Raw genomic sequence first — 17892 nt, 5'->3', positions numbered from 1 at the left:
CATATAATGATAAAGGGAACTATACATCAAGAAAATATAACAATTGCAAATATTTATGCTCCCAACATCAGAGCACTTATATACATAAAGCAAAAATTAACAAAACTAAAAGGAAAAATTAACAGCAACAGTGTAATAGTTGTTAATACCACACTCTCAAAAATAGATCATCCAGTCAGAGAAACAAGAAACAACAGATTTGAACAACCTTATAGAATGAAGGGACCCAACAGATATATGCAGATCTGACAACAGCAGAATACAAATAAGTGCACACAAAATGTTTTCTAGCCTAGACCATATGTTAGGCCACAAAGCAAGGCTTAGAAAATTAAAGAAGATTGAAAATTATACCAAGTATCTTCTCTGACAATGGTATGAAACTAGAAATCAACAATAAGAGGAAAATTAGAAAATTCATGAATACATGGAAATTAAACATTACTCTTCTAAATAACCAATGGATCAAAGAAGAAATTAAAGAGGATATTTTAAAAGTATTTATCTTAAGACAAATGCAAATGGAAACACACATACCAAAACTTATGAGATGCAACAAAGGCAGTTCTAAGAGGGAAGCTCATTGCTATAAATGCCTACATTAAGTAAGAAAGATTCCAAATAAACAACACAACTCTACATTTTAATAAACTAGAAAAAAAATAAACTGAGCCAAAGGTTAGAAGGAAGGAAATAATAAAGATTAGAGCAGAAATAAATGAATTAGAGAACAAGAACACAATAGAAAAAATTAACCAAACTAAGAATTGATTCTCTGAAAAGATAAACCAGTTGACAAACCTCTAGGTAGATTAACCATGGAAAGAAGAGAGGAAAAAAATCAACAAATTATAAATAAAAAAGGAGACATTACAACTGATACCAAAGAAATACAATAAATCATAGACTATGATTTATGACTATGAACAAATATATGCCAACAAACTGGACAATCTAGAAGAAATGAAAAAATTCTTAGAAACATATGAACTACCAAGACAATCAGGAAGAACTAGGAACTCTGAATCAACCAATTACAGTAAGGAGACTGAATCAGTAATCAATCTCCAAGGAGGAAAAATCTAGGACCAGGTAGCTTTACTGGTGAATTTTACCAAACATTCAAAGAATACAATTAATATCTCTTCCAAAAAAGAAAATCAAAGAGGATGGAATATTCCCAAACTCATTTTACAAGGTCAGCCAGATACTAAAGCCAGAACAGGACATTATCAGAAAAGAAAATGGCAGAACAATACCCCTGATGAATATAGATGCAAAAATTCTCAATAAGATACTAGCAAATCAAATTCAGCAGCACATTAAAAGGATCATTCATCATAATCAAGTGGGATTTATATCTGGGATGCAAAGACAGTTTAACATATGCAAATCAATCAATGTGATTATCACATTAATAGAATGAAAGAAAAGAATCATATAGCTTTTCATCAAGATGGCACCAAAAGTGAAGAAGGAAGCTCCTGCCCTTCCCAGAGCTCAAGCCAAAGCAAAGGCTTTGAAGGCAAAGAAAGCAGTGCTGAAAGGCATGCACAGACACTTGCAAAAAATGACCTGCACACCACTCACCTTCCAACAACCCAAGACACTGTGGCTCAGAAGGCAGCTCAAATATCCTGGGAAGAGCACCCCCAGGAGAAACAAGCTCGACCAATATGCCATCATCAAGTTGCCCCTGGCCACCTACTCAGCCTTGAAGAAGACGGAAGACAATATACTTGTGTTCATTATGGATGTCAAGGCCAGCAAGCACCAGATCAAGCAGACTATGAAGAAGCTCTATGACATTGTCGTGACCAAGGTCAACACCCTAATAAGGCCTGATGGAGAGAAGAAGGCATATGTTCAATTGGCTTCCAACTATGATACTTTAGACATTGCCAACAAAATTGGGATCATCTAAATCGAATCCAGCCAGCTAATTCAAAATATAGAAATGTTTTACTGTAAAAAAAAAAAAATCTCAATAGATACAGAAAAAGCATCTTAATAGTTACAGAAAAGGCATTTGATAAAATTCAACAACCATTCATAATGAAAAACTTAAAAATTGGCTATAGGAGAAATTTATCTCAACATAATAAAGACCATACACAACAATCCCGTGGCTAAAATTATTAATATAAAACCTCCGGCTCTCAGTACCAAACACCACTATTTGTTTAATTGGTCCTATAATGGCTGTGCTATTACTATGGTCACTCCCAGTTCTAGCAGCTGGAATAACTATATTATTAACAGACCACAATCTCTTTTTTTAAAAATTTAACCAAAGATGATTTATTTGACCAGCATAGATCTGAAATTTAGTTTGACAACTTTTAAAAAATTGGAAGACCTTCATAAAAAAAAATCTAGATTTCTGGTTTCTCTGGGGAGGGGGGTGGAATATCAAACAATGTGGCAACACTAGGCCCTTCTCCTGCATGGCAACAATTGGCCAGAGCTGGGTAGTACCTGCCTATTTATTTATTTTTAAAATATGTTTTTATTTATTGTAGAGAGGAAGGGAGAAGAGGAAGAGAAGGAGAAAGAGAAACATCAATGCAGCAACATCAACACTGATTAGCTGCCTCCTGAACGCCCCCTGCTGGGGATCAAGCCCGCAACCCAGGCATGTGCCCTGATTGTGAATCAAACCGGGGCCTCTTGGTGCATGGGTTGATGCTCAACCATTGAGCCACACTGGCTAGGCCAGCCGTGGGCAAACTACGGCCCGCGGGCCGGATCCGGCCCATTTGAAATGAATAAAACTAAAAAAAAAAAAAAGACCGTACCCTTTTATGTAATGATGTTTACTTTGAATTTATATTAGTTCACACAAACACTCCATCTATGCTTTTGTTCCGGCCCTCCGGTCCAGTTTAAGAACCCATTGTGGCCCTCGAGTCAAAAAGTTTGCCCACCCTTGGGCTAGGCTGTTTATTTATTTGTAAATTAAATTTTTTTTCACTAACAGTCAACATACAGTATTATATTAGTGTCAGGCGTATAACAGCGATTAGACATTTATGTAACTTATAAAGTGATCACCTTAATAAACCTAGTACCCCTCTGACACCACACACAGTTATAATATTATGAACTATATTCCCTATGCTATACTTTACATCCCTGTGACAGACCACAATTAAATAACACTTTCTTTGATTCTGAAAGAGGAGGTGATCCAATATTATAGCAACATTTATTCTGGTTCTTTGACCACCCAGAAGTTTATGTCCTTATTTTACCTGGATTCAATAATTTCACATAAAATCACATATCATTTCATGGGGTAGAAAAGCACCTTTCAGGTATATAGAATAGTCTGAACCATAAATCTATTTATTGGCGTCAATTGTACGCTCTCACCACATAGTCACAGTAGGAATAGATGTTCATACATGAGCATATTTTACATCAGCTACTATAGTTATGGCTCTCCCACAGGAGTAGAAGTATATAGTTGACGAGTAACCCTCCATGGAAGCAATATTAAATGATCACCAGCCGTATTATAAGCCTTAGGTTTTATTTTCTTATTTCCTGTAGGAGGTTTAACAGGAATCGCTGTAGCTAATTCGTCCTTAGACATTGTCCTTCGTGATACATACTACGAATCCTCCTACCATTTACCATTATAGGGGGATTTGTCCACTGCTTTCCATTATTTTCAGGCTATACACTCAGCTCAACCTGAGCAAGATTTCATTGTATAATGATATTTGTGGGCATTAATATCACTCTCTTGCCACAAGATTTACTTGGCCTTTCAGGAATACCACAATATTACTCTGGCCATCCAACTGCATATGCAACAAGAAACACCATCTCATCCTAGATTCGTTCATTTCATTAACAGCAGTAATACTAACTAACAATGTTTATAAATTGAGAAGTATTTGCATCTAAACAAGAAACATCTATAGCATTAACAAACTAGTAATGTCAAATGATTGCATGGATGTCCCCAACCATATCATACATTTAAAGAACCTACTTATTTAAACTTAAAGTAAGAAAAGAAGGCACTGAACTGTCTGCAAGTGGTTTCAAGCCAACCTCACAATGACTACATCTTTCTCCATAAGATAATAAAAATTAACATAACTTTTTCAAAGTTAAAGTATTACAGTTTCACACCTTTTATATCTCTACTAGAGGCCCAGTGCATGAATTCGTGCACCAGTGGGGTCCCTTGGCCTGGCCTGTGGGATCAGGCTGAAACCGGCTCTCCGACATCCCCTGAGGGGTCTCAGATTGCGAGAGGGTGCAGGCCAGGCCGAGGGAACCCACCAGTGCACGATCGGGGCCGCAGAGGGGCGCGGGAGGTTGGCCAGCCAGGGAGGGACCGTGGGAGGGCTCCAGGGCATGTCCGGCCCATTTCGCTCAGTCCCGATCCGACAGATCCCAGGAATAAGCTAACCTACCAGTCAGAGCGTCTGCCCCCTGGTGGTCAGTGCACATCATAGCAAGTGGTTGAGTGGCCTTAGCATATCATTAGCATATTATGCTTTGATTACCTGAACGGATGACCGGATGACCAGACACTTAGCATATTAGGCTTTTTTATTATATACTAGAGGCCAATGCACAAAATTCATGCAAGAGTAGGCCTTTCCCCGGCTGCTGGTACCGGCTTCCCTCTGGCACCTGGGACCCAGGCTTCCCTCACAGCCCCGGCTTCGTCCAGAAGGATGTCCGGAAGTCGTCCGGCCTAATTAGCATATTAAGCTTTTATTATTATAGATGACGGCATATCCATTCCAACTAGGATTACAAGCAACATTACTTATTATAGAAAAAAATTTTATGTTTCATGATTATACACAAACTAGTGACCCAGTGCATGGATTCGTGCACATTGAAAGGAAATTAATTAGAAGTTGGCTGGTGGGATGGGACTGGGTGAGATGGGCCGGACATGCCCTGGAGCCAACCTCCTGCAGTCCCTCCCCAGCATCTGCGGAGTGAGCGGGGTCCCTCCGGCAGGTGGGGTCCCTCAGCCTGGCCTGCAGGGATCGGGCCGAAACCAGCTCTCCGACATCCCCCGAGAGGTCCCAGGATGCAAGAGGGCACTCTGCAAAATTGCTGTTGTACAGGATGTGGAAGGAAAACGCAAGTGTGCAGTAAATCAGATTCAGGGCCAAAAGTGCCCCAGCAACAACATAACCCACGGCCGAAGGTGGAATCACATGGCCCCGCAAGGAATCGGGCTCCCTCCTCTCTGGTTTCAGGGTGCGTCACCTAAGAACCACTGTTGCCAAGTCACTACAGCTCAGCAGCTCCTGCGTTGAGGGTCTGCCCCCTGGTGGTCAGTGCATGTTATAGTGACCGGTCGGACGGTCAGACACTTAGCATATTAACCTTTTATATATATAGATAATTGTTTTTCCTGATTAGTTCTTTAGTCCTTTACATCAATTCATTAATTTCATTAATATTGACAACTAAGCTCACACAAATACAACAGATACACAAGTAGAAACAGTTTGAATTATTCTGCCCATTATCGAATTTTAATTGCTCTAGCATTACAAATTCTTGATACAATAGATTAAATAATAATCTTCCCTAACTGTACAAACCTATAGTCACTGTTATACACAGACTATGAAGATCTATATAATTCCTACAATAGGTCAAAAGCCAGAACTATGACTAGAAGTTGATAATGAAGTAGTCCTACCTATAGAAGTAACAACCTGAATACTAAATCTGTCCAAATGTGGTCTACACTCATGAGCTATTCCCTCCTTAGGCCTAAAGACAAATGCCATTCCAGGATATAAACAGCCCTAACATGATCAGGCTTATACTATGGACAATATTCAGAAATTTGTGGGTTAAGTCATATCTTTATGCCTATTGTCTTCAAATTGGTTCTATTAAAATATTTCAAAGAATGATCTGCTTCTGTAATATAAAAGCAATAAAAAAACTAAATAGCATTAATCCTTCAAGTTTAAGATAGTTTCAACCTCTTAATGATATGCCACAACTAGATACATCAACATGATTACATTATATCAATAATTATAGTACTATTCATTATATTTCAATTAAAAATTTCAAAACATTCTTATCCTTCGGATCCAGAACTAAACAATTAAAACATCAAAACATAATACTCCTTAGGAAACAAAATGAACAAAAATGTATTTGCTTCTTTCACTATCCCAACAGTAATAGGATTACCTGTTGTTAATCTATTTCCAAGCATTTTATTTCCCACACATAACAAAGAACCGCTTAATTTTTTATTCAGCAATGATTAATTTACTTTACATCAAACCAAACAGTAGCCACTTACAATTATAAAGGACAGACCTGATCTCTAAAACTCATACCACCAGTCCTTCACCACATTCACTTACACCTACTACACAGATCTCAATAAATTTAAGAACGGACACGCCCCTATGAGCCGGAGCAGTAATTGCTGGTTTCTGCCATAAAACAAAAGCATCTTTAGCCCATTTTCCACCCCAAGAGACACCCACCCACTTATTCTACATCAGTAATTATTGAAGCCATCAGCCTACTTACTGATCCAACAGCCTTAGCTGTATGATGAACTTCCAACATTCCAGCTGGCCACCTACTGTTTCATTGGAGGAGCAACCTTTGCCTTAGGCATTAGCCCTGCCAAGGCTTTTTCATGTTCATTTTTTTTCAATCTTACTATGCTTGAACTCGCACTAGCCTTCATTCAAGCTTACACATCTACACCACCAGCAAGTCTTTCCCTACATAATACTCACTGGCCCACCAGGCGCATGCATGTCACGTACAGGGGCCCCTCATTTCATTGTGCTTCACTTTCTTGCACTTCAGAGATGTTGACTTTTTTACAAATTGCAGGTAAGACCCTCCCTGTCAGCAAAAGGATTACGACTTTGCTTTATTGCAGTACTCACGTTATTGCAACTCTGCCATCGGTCTACAGCAAATCCCAGTCCAGCCACTTACAGGACCCCTACACTTACTGGAACCCTCACTTTGAAGGGGTCCTGGAGCTTTCCCCTCCGTGGCAGAGTTGCTGTGAAGAAAGTTGAGCTTTCTGCTACCAACCCCATTTCAAAGGACTTAACCCCTTTCCAGACTCCCCACCCCCTTGTCCCACGGACCTCCCTTTCCCCTCTTCCTTGGGAACAGGTGGACTCAGTCCTCCCTCAGGAGCTTGTCCCCGGGGCTGGGGCTGAGGGGGGTTCCCTCAACCCTTCTTGCTTACCTTGGGCTGCCTTCTCTGTCGTCTTCCCACTTCTGGCTCGTCCTGAAATGTACCTTCAGCGCCGGAGAAGACCTCTGGACAGTTCCCATTTTGGACTGGCTTTTTCGGGGGCCAGCTGTGTGGCCCTGCCCGCACACGGTTTCTCCGGGCCTGTTTCCTCGTGCGCAATAGAAAGAGCAGGCCCGATGGGGTCCACAGACCAGGCCAGGTGGGGTCCACAGACCAGGCCAGGCGGGGTCCACAGAGCAGGCCAGGTGGGGTCCACAGAGCAGGCCAGGCGGGGTCCACACAGCAGGCCCGATGGGGTCCACAGAGCAGGCCAGGTGGGGTCCACAGACCAGGCCCGATGGGGTCCGCAGACCAGGCCCGATGGGGTCCACAGACCAGGCCCGATGGGGTCCGCAGACCAGGCCCGATGGGGTCCGCAGACCAGGCCCGATGGGGCCCACAGAGCAGGCCAGGCGGGGTCCACAGTCCAGGCCAGGTGGGGCCCACAGAGCAGGCCAGGCGGGGTCCACAGAGCAGGCCAGGTGGGGTCCACAGAGCAGGCCAGGTGGGGTCCACAGAGCAGGCCAGGCGGGGTCCACAGAGCAGGCCAGGTGGGGTCCACAGAGCAGGCCAGGCGGGGTCCACAGACCAGGCCAGGTGGGGTCCACAGAGCAGGCCAGGTGGGGTCCACAGACCAGGCCAGGCGGGGTCCACAGAGCAGGCCAGGTGGGGTCCACAGACCAGGCCAGGTGGGGTCCACAGACCAGGCCCGGTGGGGTCCACAGACCAGGCCAGGTGGGCCCCGAGAGCAGGCTGTGCTCGCAAGTCCAGCCCCATCTTTGTTTCACACACTGGGCTTTCCGGGCACGGCGGAGCTTGAGGAAGGGTTTTAGGCTGAAAATAGACTTTCTACACCCGGGCCGGGCCCTTCCTACTCCAGCCCTGGGCGTCCGCGGTGGAGTGGGGCCCGGGGTTCCTTCAGAGGCTCCGCTCTTCTGTGCGAGGCCAGCACGACCGTGCCCCGGTCCTTCCCTCACACGAGTTCAAGTCCTCGGCCCACAACACGGAGGCCCACGCGTGGGTTCGCCTGGCTCAGCTCCAGGCCTCCTGGCCCCTGAGCGCTCCTCCTGCACCAGGAGGCTCCTCTCTCCCGTGGCCCCCGGGTGGGCAGGCAGGGAAAGCACTGTCACTCCGTGGTGCAGATGGGGAAGCCGAGGCAGAAGAAGAAAGAAGTAGCCTGGCTCCGCTCGGGGCTGGACGAGATTTGGGCCTTCTGGGTCCCCGTCCAAGTTCCTTTTATTGGCCCCGAGGAGAACCCACGCTCACACGTGTAGCTGATGCTCCCCAGCTGCATCCGCTAAAGGGCTTTCACGTGGGAAACGAACGTGTCTCCTAAAAGGAAAATGCCAGAAAGATCAAAGCAGGTTAAGGGGAGCTGAGGAGAGCAGGCCCCTCCTTGCCTACGCAGACCCTTCCGCAGGCCAGGGCCCGGGAGGGTAGCCCCATCCTGTCATTGCAGTGTGTGCTGCTAAGCCCCACCGCCCCCTACACTTGGAAACATCCCCTATCGGGCCGGGGACGCGCTGCCCCGTTATTAGGTCCCTCCCAGCAAGGGGAGGCCACCGCTTTCCCCGTGGCTCCTGTGGGCCTGACTTGGCCTGCCCTGTGTAGACATGTTCCCCGTCATCAGCCAAAATCGCTCAGATGTGGCCTCAGCAACTTCCTCCTCGAGGTCTGTGGGTAGAGCCACCATCCACCTGGCACCGCGAGCCAGCTGTAGGGGCCCAGGCCCAGGTCCCCCTCCGAGGAAGCAGCCCCGGGCGGGCGGGCGTCAGGCTCACTCGCTTTCCCATCCAGCAGAGCTTTCTCATCCAGCAGACCTGGCCTCGGGTCGCAGGAAGGATGGATGGGAAGAGAGCGCTTGCCCTGCCTGCGGGGCCATGAGCAGCAACTGCTGTGGGGGCGGGGAGGCATGTGGGGAACGGGCTCACTTGGATGTGGCCTGTGCGGCTACTTCTCCCCACACCACACCGGGGCCCATGCTCTGAGGGCCGGTATTTTTAGGCCTTTCCTTTTCCTTCCTTCACAAAGCCCACCTCTCTGAAGATACACTAGGGCAGGGGTAGGCAACCTTTTTGTGAGTGCGTGCCAAAACCAGCAAAATCTCTGACTCAAAATTCTTCTGCGTGCCATCCCTAATTTTTTGAGAACATGTTACGCCTACTTGATATCTCTTAAGGTGTACGTATGTGAAGAACCTTGAAGAAATAATAAAATTCATTCGAGCAACAAAAACACAGTATATGATGATGAAAAATACATTTATTTTTTAATGTATACATGTACACTGATAGTCCGACAGAAAACTTTATGACTCCGTTTGATATTATCAGTGGGACTTTTGCTGCGGCATCACTGATGACAGAGATTTTACATCAGGTTTATATTTCGTGACCTTCAGAGATATGCACGAGCTACTACTTTCATCTGTCAGGCTACTCCTGTTACGAGACTTAACAAAATTCATCACTGAGAACAAAGATTCACAAGCGTATGTGGATGAAACCAAAGCACTGGTCAGATCTAGGAAGGCAGGGAGAGTTAAGGCAGAGGCATCGTTAATCCATGTCTATGGTCTTTAAGATAACTTGTTATGTCAAATTATTTATTTATCTAAGATGCACCTACACTGAGATGCACCTACACTGAATTTATCTGAAAAATAAAAAAGTCGATATTAAGAAAAAATTGTAAATGGAAGATTATAAGAGAGGGTTTCGCTTGCCAGCGAAAGTTACTGGCGTGCCAGGGGTTGCCCACCCCTGCACTAGGGTCTCTCCTCTGGTCACGGTTCACTGACCTGGCCACCCTGTTCATTCTATGGGTTTTAGCCCCTGCACTGCTGTCTCCACTGCGATTACAAATAGTGATGTCCTACTCAGAGGACTTGGATGTAATATTCATCAGCCTCCCTTGGAATAGTTCAGAGTTAAACATATCACTTAATAGCCAGCTACTGCATCTCTAAGAATTTACCTGATGGGAAACCCACCTCATATACACATATACTCTCTTTGAATGTGGCTGTATCTTTATTTAATCCATTATGATTTGTGTTGTAAATGGGTACCTTTCTTTGGTATCTTTCAATTCTTGGATGTTGAGAGAAATGGGTCTAATTACAAACACTATAGAGATTTGAGGGTAGACTTTTCTTTTGAGTAATAAAGATTGGGTGGAAATAAAACTCATTGCAACTCTGGAGTTGGTGATGGGAAGTCAAGTTTACCAATAAACTGTGAAGTTGTACAATTATTTTCAAGATGCTTTTTTCTATCTTTCAGTCCTCCTGGCTGCAGTCATAAACAGCACAGTTGGCTAGCCAGGAATATCAGAAATATGAGCCGATTATATTGTCCCATCTCCCAACTAGTGAGATAGCAGCGTCTGATAGACACACACCCAACCTATCAGCAGAGAATGTTCTTCGCTGAAGTCGCTATGTTTTCTACCTGGTCAAGCCTCCTAGCTGAGCCAGCAGAAGCGGATCAGGAGCACCCCCCCTCTTCCCCAGCCCCCAGAGGCCACGGGCACGTATGGACACAGTCCACCAGCGTCCAGACACTGTGCAGATAGTGGTGGCACTGACTGCCTGGGAGGCTGCGGGGGCTCCCCGGGCACTTTCCCCAATTCCCCTGGCTTAGAATCTAAACTACACAAGAAGGAAGTGAAGAAAGGGGATGAAAGTCGACTGGTGCAAGCGAAGGGTCCAGTTGGGAGTCAAGGATCGTCGAGGCAGGAACGGTTAGATGAACGAGATAGAAGAAGATGCTCCAATTCCTGCTCTTGCAGGAGGAGCCGTTTCAGGTCACGGCTGGTCCAGATTGAACTGGGGGAGGGGCCAGCTGAGGTGGACGGAGGGGAAGGACTTGCAGAGGAGAAGGCCGGGTGTCGGCTGGGTCATCCCTGTGAGGTTGAAGGCATCCAAGATTAAGGCAGGGTTTGAAATAGAAGAGACTTGAGCCCCAGGTGCCAAAACCCGAGCTGGGCGATGGGAGATCTGGGAGGTCACTGATGATAGCGACAGGAAGGGCAGAGGGTGACACAGTGGTTTAAACAGCAAAGGTGGGACAGAAGTGGTCTCAAAGGGCTGATGAGTAACTATGCGTATGATTAGTGCCCTGCGTGAAAAATGCCAGGTACTCTGAAAATAACGGGAGTGAGGGGGGCAGGCCAGGGCTTATTTAGATTAGGAGGTCTCTCTGGGGAATTGACATTTAATTGGAGAATTAAAGAGTGAATGGGAGTTTGTTAGCTTGCCCTTGAATGACTCTAAACTGACATTGGATAAAGAGCCATCGCTCTCTCCCACGTGCAGTGAAAAAGGGGCGAGGCTTGGTGCTTCCCAGGCAGCCCGGCTGCAGCCTGGCCAGGTTCGGCCCAGCCGCCCGCCCCTCCGTGTGCCTGCAACATGGGCCGCAGCAGTACTTACCTCTTGGGCTTGTTATGAAATGCAAACGAGTGAGACGTGTACATCACCAAAAGCACACGGGAGGTTTTATGGAGGGCTTACCTGCTGCCATTATTTAGGATAAAATATTTCTCCGAGAATTGCATCCGGGCACAAATCTCAGCAAGACTTTCTGTATTCATGTAATCCTTTCCATAACCCTGTGAGGTAGGTTAGCAAGAAAAAGCCCAAAAGGAGTTTTCTTTTTCTTCTTTCTCAACCAGCCCTGCCCCGAGCCCTGGCTTCACCTGCATTCCGCGGCTGCGACAAGGCGCCTTTTGTTAAAATCTGGGGCAAACAGGAGGTGGCTCCCTGCCAAACCGCCTTTAATCTATCAGGCTCTCGGCTCTCAGGTGTTCAGGCTCTTGTTGCTTCACTTTTTAGGCCAGCGGTTGCTGTGAGAGGAGCCGAGTGTGTGAGCATGAGGAGATGACCAGTGCCACCCGCTGAGGCTGCACCCGCCCACCAGGCCCCCAGCCAGGCGCGGAGGTCCCCACAGCAGCCCCAGGTGTCTGGGTCGGGCCATTTTGAGAGCCATCTCCAAGTGTCTTAGGTTACCACATCTGATCCTAAAACAGGTGAGTTACCTGTCTGGATAAGGTCAAAAATGTTTTTACCCCACCCTGCACACTACCAGCAAGCTGTTTGAACGAGGTAGGAAATGCTGTCAACCTTTTGTTTCTTTTTTCTTTCTTTTTCTCACTTACTTTTATAATTATTTCACCTTGCTGTATTTCAGAAGCACTGTAAGCTGACTTGAATCCTTTTTGGAATCGTAAGTGTCAACCAGGAAGTACGGGGCCAGAACCCAGGGGGAAGTGATGGGGTAAAGGCAGGCAGGTGAAACCAGAATAGGTGAGGCAGGCGGAGCCCTGAACCCGGGCTGCTGACTGGCCTCACATACCTCTCCAGACACCGGCAACAGCCAGGCGCCTCACAGTTTTGGTGGCTGCAGGCGGGGGAGGAGCAGAAGGAGAAGGAAGTAACACAGTGTAACCACTGGGACAGCAAGTTTTTGCAATCATGTGATCCACACCTTTGAGGATGCCTAGGAACATCTGGGGAACACGCTGCAGGGAGAAGCCAGGTGTGCTGGCAGTGGCTCCAAGCATGGCCAGCTGAGCACTAGAAGTCAACACGCCTCGTTCTGTTCTCACCGAGAATCCCGAGCTCCCTCTTCTTGACTTTCTCCGTGGACTCCTCAGGTCCACCTTCCTGAAGGGGAGGAGCCACAGATGGAAGATGAGGTGAGCAGCCAGGGGCCGAAGAGAAACACACTAATCAGGGCCCGCCACGCGCCAGGAATGTACCCTCAAGACGTCCTTCGAGGTGGGTCTGCGGAGCCCCATGCTCCAGATGAGCACAACGAGGCACAGAGAAGTCGTTTCCCTGGCCGAGGTCACACAGCTGGTGACAAAGCCAGGTTCTGAACTCAGGTCTGTCTCGTCCCTGTGTTACACGCTGTAGAGAAATAATTTATTCCTTGGGGCCCATTTAGTGGTAGGTGTTCGATGAATCCAACACAAGATGCCAGGAGGTCACTACATTTCTGTAAACTCTTACTACCAACATGGTCTCCTCGAGCCTGCTGCCCAGATGCTGGTGCCGCTGTGGAAGTGGTAACTCCCTCGGCCACGCGGAGGCCTCTACCAATGAGACCATGTGAGCTCCAGGCAAAACCTCACTCTCTCTGAAACAACTCCTTGCATCCACTACCCCTGGCTCCAGCCAGCTGCACTCAAGCTATTTACAAAGCTTGCAAAAACAACTGCACCATCCCAGGCAATAAAATGACTGCAAAAGATTAGTCTTTGCACTGGGCGTCAGCTAAGGGGTCAAATCTACACCCTCAACTCAAGCCTGTCAAATCAATCTTACTCTGGACATGTGTCTCAGGCCCCTGGGTCTAAGTCCAACACAGGGTGGGAGGAGGAACATGCTCCAGGAGCCCTGGCCGCCCCTCACCCCAGCACCCGTTGCAGGAGTAGGCAGCCAGATGGGGCCCAGCTAGGTTCGCGGGCATTGCTGGCGGTCCTGGGAAGATTAGCTGAGATGCTAACCCAAGACTGAGCACTGGAGAGCAGATTGCTGTACCCCAGCCCCTGTGCGGTCTCAGCAAATGTCCGGAATTGGAGGAGCGGAAAGCATGCTCCGGGTGCTGGGGTGAAGGGGGCAGGACCAGTGAGAGACCAAAAGAGAAACTAGAGGCTGGCAGACTTAATGACTGACTGTCTTTCTGTAATCTTGTGAATTCTGAAAAAATGGTGATAGGTATTTTACAAGCCCCAGCACACCACTTGCCCAGAACTTCTTTTCCAGGTTGGCAGTGCCTGGGGAGTGCCACGGGGCCAGCGCTGAGGGAGGGAAGAAGCAGAGGAGCAGGAGGCCCTGCCCCGGCAGAAGCCCATCCCTCCCAGCGGTGCTGCCCCTCTGCCCTGGAAACTCCTGAACCCCCGCATCGGTTGGCACCAGTCTGCCCTTGCTTTGTGCCTTCTTGGAGGCCTCAGAGGCAGGTGTAGCCACGTAGGCACGTGTCAGCTCTTCCAGAGGAGGGGCCAGCCTTCCTGATTTTGTAATAAACATCACTGACAGACCACAGCGAAGTACTCCTTCCAGAGTTCCTGAACTCCAGGCATGTATATTCACTCACCTACTCAACTTCACTCAGATGTCTAATGGACATCGCAGGGTTAACATGCCCCAAACTGAACTCTCAATCATCCCCCTCCAACTTGGCCTGCCCTCAGTCTTCCCCATCTTGGTCAACGCCAGAACCATCTTCCCATGTCCTCAGGCCAAAAACCTTGGAGTAAAAACCTACATCCAGTCCATGGGAAATCCTGTGGACTCTATCTTTGAGATATACCAGCACAGGGGAATCCAATCGTTTATCACCTTCAAACACTAGCCACAGCCCTCTCTCTCCTGGCTTATCACAATAGATTCCTAAATGGTCTCCTCCCCTCTACCCTTCCTCCTCCTCAGGCTATTCTCACCCAGAAGCCACTGTAGTTTTTTTTTGTGTGTGTTTTTTTTTAAATAAGTCAGCTCATATCACACTCTGCTAAAAACAAAACAAAACCAACCCCCAACCCTCCAAAGCTTCCCATCTCAAGTACAACGGCCCACCCCACGACAAAGCCCCACTCAGTCTGGTGAGCATGGCCACACACACACTTTCTCTCCCTGATCCCCTTTCCTACTCCCCTCCCTTTGCTCACCTGCCCCATGCACCTGGCCTCTTGTTCTTCGTTGAATACACCTGTTCCTACCCCAGGGCCTTTGCATTTGCTGTTTCCTCTCTGGCAGGGCTCTTTCCTTCTTCCCACCAATGTCATTGTATTTTTCTGTAATAGTTTCAAAATATGTTCAAATTCATAGTTTTAAAATATATCAAATTCTTTGATACTCCCCTCTCCCCCTCAAGAGGTGGAGCCTAATGCCTTGCCTGAGTGACTCAGTTCCCGGGAATAGAATGTAGTAGCAGTGGTGGCGTGGGGCTTCAGGGACTACGTCACAAGAGGCTCTGCCGTGTCCACCTCATTTGCTTTCTCTTGGTTCACTCACTCCAGGGGAAGCCAGCTGCCATGTCCTGAGGACATTCAGGCTGCTCTGTGGGCAGGTCCACATGGCGAGAAACTGAGGCCTCTACCCACAGCCAAGGAGTGAGTCACCTTGGAGCCAGCAGTTGGGCATGTAGATGCGCCCTAGCCAACTGCTTGATTCAGAGACCCCGGGCCAGAACCACCCAGCTTCTAGTACATGCCCCAAACTGAACTCCGAAACCTCCTCCTCCAACTTGGCCTGCCCTCAGTCTTCCCTGTCTTGATTCATAGTCACAGATTCTGACCCTCAGGAACCGAGAGAATAAATCATAGTTGTTTTAAGCTTCTAAATTCGGTGGTAATTTGTTATGCAATAATGGTTTATCAATATGCTTGCTTCCTCATTCCCTTCAAGTTTGGCTGCAATGTCACCTTCTGGGAGCCGCCTTCCTTAACCACCCGCCCTATTGCAGCTGAAATCTCCCAGCTGCCCTCTGGGCTTTCTAATACTCTGTGTAACTTACGTGTTTCTTTTATTGCCTTTCTCCTTCTTAAATTATAGGTTCCACCTGGGCAAAGGATTTTTTCTGTTTTGTTTATTGGCACATGGTCAGCACTCAAATACTTGCTGAGTGAATAAATGAATGCTTGCCTTGGCTTAACTCTCTGTCTTTACTTCCTGAATTCAAGGTTCACCCATTTTTAAAAGCGTGTGCTGAGGCTACTTTTCGAAGGATTTGTCTGGGCTTATCTTTTGTTCACAACCACCCAGGCAGGAAAAGGCCTCTTGGTTTTAGGTAGTGACAGGGTCATGCCTTCTCTTTCCTAAGAATAGGTCTGCTCCTGAGACAAGCACCTCGAAGGCTGGTGGGTATGTCTTTCCTACTTGACCCATGACTGGATTCCACGGAATTTAATTTTGTCAAGCGGGCTCCAAAAGACACAAGCAGTCCAAGCCGCAGATACTCCAGGTGGAAGCTAATCTGATTGTCCTTGATGCCAGTACATTCGAGTCTGTCATGTGTGGCCAGCCCGCAGTCATGTGGCACCAGAGGGGCAGCTGTATCAACAGGCCCCTTGCAGGTCCGCACACAACTCCACTAGAGACTGAGTTTTAAATGAGGGAGAGGGGAAAAACAAGGAAGGAAGAGCTAGAGAGGCTCTGGTACCAGGAGTGGTTTGCAGGCCCGCGTGAGAGGCCAGTGCTGCTGCTGCTGTGCAGTCACCGCGGCTGGTTACCTGCTGGTTAGCCAGGTGTACTCTGAGGCCCTTCCCGAAGCGGGTATATCCTGACACTTTGACCAGAGTTATCTCCACCCTCCACGCAGATTGCCGCAATGTCCTTGGGCTACAGTATCTGTATTGTTACAATGATCGAAAAGCCACATAATAAAATGCCCTTTTTTGAGTTTGTGGCATTGTGTGTCCTCTGGGTGACAGGTGTACAATGGGTGACAGAGGAACCAATGAAGGGTCAGTCCACGGGGCTCACATTAACCAGCTGTGGACTAAGTTTCTGTCTTTAGGTCTCAGTTTTCTCAGATGAAAAATGGCTGTTTTAGTTCACCTGCTGCCTTCGGGCTCCAACCTTCTCTGAGGCCTGTAACGAGCCACAGGCTGCAGGTAAAGGGGGAACGCGGAACCTGGCAGGTGCACGGGGTCAGGAGGTTAGGATCCTTCACTAGAGTCATAGCCAACGTTCTTCCCTCAGGGCAGAGATTTGCAGAGGCCAGAGCACTTAACTGTGGGAAAGGCCCCCCCCCCCCTGAGGCAAGTGCCCCCAGCACATTCCAAAGCTGTCACTTGTCCGGATGCCTCCCTGGGAAAGCCTCCTCTTACCACCCAGGGGTCCAGGCCTCAGAGCCCGGCTAACAGCGCCCCTCTTTGCCTCCCTCTGACCCCTTCCTGGAGACTCTCCTCACCTCTGTAACATTCTTGACCCTCAGTGAGAACTACTGGGAACAACTTGCTATGTTAGGTCTGCTAGGTGTTTGTACTTTCAAAAGGTTAATGCAATTGGTGTGAACCTGTGACTGGGTGTCGGGCAAAGTGGACGGGGAGCTGGGGAGAAGGGGGTGGGGGTGATGGGGAAGTCCCCAGGGCTCCTGGAGCCTGGGCTGGGCCCTTTACTCACCTTCCCCAGCGCCCTGACCTCTGGGGTGGAAACTGGCACCGCTGAATCCGAGTCACGTGTCACGGGGCAGGTTACAAATAGCACGGGGATTAGCAAACCCATCCTGAAACTTCTGGTTCAAGGGCAGGGAAAGTTACCAGTTTAATTCCAGCAGGTCATTAGCGATTGGGAACTGGGAAGGGGGCTCCGGGGCCCAGGCGGGCTGTGAGCACACCTGGGAGAGGAAGGGCACGGAGGCCGCCAGGGGCCCGCTCCAGGCTGCGAGCGAGGACCTCACGTCTGACCGCCTCGGCCAGGAGGACCTCGGGCTCACCTTCTAATGGCGCGTGCGTTTCTGTGAGCTGGCACCTCCATAGCCTGTTCGTCGGGGAGCTCTCGGCGAGGACTTGCTCCCGTGACCCAAAGGCAAAGCTTGCCGAACGGCAGGACACTGGGCGGACCCTCCCCAAGCCGCGCGGTGGTGGGGGGCGCAGCGGCG

General features: G+C 48.0%; 2 long non-coding RNA genes and 1 pseudogene across 4 annotated transcripts; 2 read left to right on the top strand and 1 right to left on the bottom strand.

Moving 5' to 3' along the window:
• The first annotated feature begins 750 nt into the window (after positions 1-750).
• Positions 751-1970, top strand: LOC102423422 (annotated as a pseudogene).
• Positions 1971-9965: 7995 nt separating this feature from the next.
• LOC111825182 lies at positions 9966-17869 on the bottom strand. Of its 3 annotated transcripts, none has more exons than XR_002828318.1 (5): positions 17728-17869; positions 17415-17526; positions 14957-15082; positions 12772-13196; positions 9966-11191 (listed from the first exon to the last, which is right to left on the bottom strand). It is a non-coding gene; the product is annotated as an uncharacterized LOC111825182 (long non-coding RNA). The 3 variants fall into 3 exon arrangements; XR_002828316.1 differs by lacking the exon at positions 9966-11191 and having other exon boundaries at positions 12307-12950; positions 13046-13196; XR_002828317.1 differs by lacking the exons at positions 9966-11191; positions 17415-17526 and having other exon boundaries at positions 12307-13196; positions 17728-17864.
• Positions 11729-15942, top strand: LOC111825183. Its single transcript, XR_002828319.1, has 2 exons — positions 11729-12313; positions 12475-15942. It is a non-coding gene; the product is annotated as an uncharacterized LOC111825183 (long non-coding RNA).
• Positions 17870-17892: the final 23 nt, after the last annotated feature.

Source organism: Myotis lucifugus, unplaced genomic scaffold, assembly GCF_000147115.1.
Source record: "Myotis lucifugus unplaced genomic scaffold, Myoluc2.0 scaffold_0, whole genome shotgun sequence".
Taxonomy (NCBI): Eukaryota; Metazoa; Chordata; class Mammalia; order Chiroptera; family Vespertilionidae; genus Myotis; species Myotis lucifugus.
This window is presented reverse-complemented; position numbering and strand designations above follow the sequence as displayed.